The sequence below is a fragment of the Microtus pennsylvanicus genome, chromosome 2 (assembly GCF_037038515.1).
Source record: "Microtus pennsylvanicus isolate mMicPen1 chromosome 2, mMicPen1.hap1, whole genome shotgun sequence".
Taxonomy (NCBI): domain Eukaryota; kingdom Metazoa; phylum Chordata; class Mammalia; order Rodentia; family Cricetidae; genus Microtus; species Microtus pennsylvanicus.
Genome location: NC_134580.1, coordinates 17,862,658 through 17,864,626, shown reverse-complemented (window position 1 = coordinate 17,864,626; position 1,969 = coordinate 17,862,658).

Below are 1,969 nucleotides of genomic sequence, written 5' to 3'. Positions count from 1 at the left end.
TCTCTGGAAGGAGGGTGGGTGTAGATCGGCAGGTTTGGGTCTAGGAAAAGTCAACTCAAGCAGTGACCATCCATGAGATAGAAGTAGAGTCTGTACATATCAGCAGGCCAGGAAGTATATTTGGGGAGTGTCCATCCATCAGACTAGTGGGTCACTCTGCTCTATAGGGGCACCTATCTTTCTCAAGTTGAGGCAGCGGTGTCACCATGGGTCACTCTGCCTTCTTAGGTCTGTCTGCAGGATACAGATAGTTAAGATAATACATGGCTGGGTTAGCCATGAATAGTGAAACGTCGAGGCAGCAGTTTGCCTTCCGACAGGCATTTGGAGACATGCAAAAGTGTAGTGGTCAGGTCAAAGAACAGACAGAGGAAACCAAGGAGACCAAGGAGAGAGTATCTTCTTGAAGGAGACCAAACTGGTTGGAGAAGGGAGCATCTGAGGAGACTCCAGGCCCTTGAGAAGAGGTAGGTGACCAGGGAAATGCAGTGGTCAGGGTATTCAACTTAGTGGCAAGGCACTTGAGGATAGATTGGAAACGACCTTGCTAGGATCATCAGGGTTCTTTTCGGTAAGGACACTGAGCCTGGTGATCATGGCCATGGGTGGCAGGGCCCCACTAGTTTCTAAGAGAGTCAGCCTGGGGTTCAAGCACCAATACAAACGTGCCAGTCACCACTCCTTCACTCAGTGGTGTAGAGAGAAGTTTTGGTGATTGACAGAAACCAGATCAAGCAAGTTCAGACACGTTAAGCAGAAAGGAAGATGTCACACCCCATATCACCTGGCAGTGGCAAGGGAGAGCCAGGGCTATGCCTCCGTTTCCGGGAGAGTCTTTCCCTTATCCCTCTCTTTTAAAAAAGATATTTTTATTTTATGTGTATGGGTGTCTCCCCCCTCTTTGGACGGCTGTACACCAGATATAAGTAAGCAGTGCTCCTGGTTGCCAGAAGAGGGCGATGGGTCCTCTGGAATCAGAGTTACAGATGGTTGCAGGTTGGAAACCCAACACAGGTTCTCTGCAAGAACAAGTGCCCTTAACTACTGAGTTAATTCTCCAGCAGGCCCTTATGCCTGTTTTGACAGGTTTCCCAGTGAAGCCTAGGCAGCTGGATTGGAACTCATGATCTACCTGCTTCAGCCTCCCAAGGGTTAGATAATACACCACCAACTGAACTTCTCTCTCCTTGAGTTTGGTTTCATTCATTCTCAGATCGTGTAGTTAGAGGGAACAGGATACTAGGAGGCAGCTTGTCTTTCAGTTCCCACAGAAACTAAATTCATCTACGAAAAAAAAAAAGCCCCGTTCTCTCCTTGGACCTCCCTGGTCAAGGACTTTGTCTCCCTAGTGTCCAGACCTTTACCCATTTCTGTGTCACTGCTAGAGGCCTGGTTATTCCCAGACCTCCAGGGTGGTCTGACCTCCCAGGAAGGTGACCCACGTTGGGACCGGAGGCAAATGCTGTTTTATTTTGTTTTAATGCAGGTATTGGACATTCCACCCACCCAAAAGTGAAGCCTTTCCCTAGGCCATGGTAAGTTTGGCAGCGTTTGAGGCGAAGCCCTGGCCCCCTGACTTGAACCTCTAGTTTGGGAGACTCCGCAGCACAAGGCCTGGTCTCCAGCGGTTTACTGAGCTGAAGCCTCGGAACCACGCCCCTGACTCTGGGGATTAGGAGCTTCCAAGGGTGAGGTCCAGACCTCTCTTCATTCCGGGGCTTCAGTCTCGACGGGGAAAATACGCTCTGGTTCTCGCCAGTGTCTCAGGTCGAAATGTCGGCCGCGGGAGCAGGGTAGCTGACCCGCCCCGGCTGCCGTCCGCTTCACCCGCCCAAAGGGTTGAGCTGGTCCTTGAGCGTGAGGTAGTGGGCGGAGCAGCGCCCTTGGACCCGCCCTACGCCGAGTGGACCAATGGAAGCGTGTTTCACAAGGCCCCGCCTACACGGGAGGGGCAGAACTGCGCAGGCGC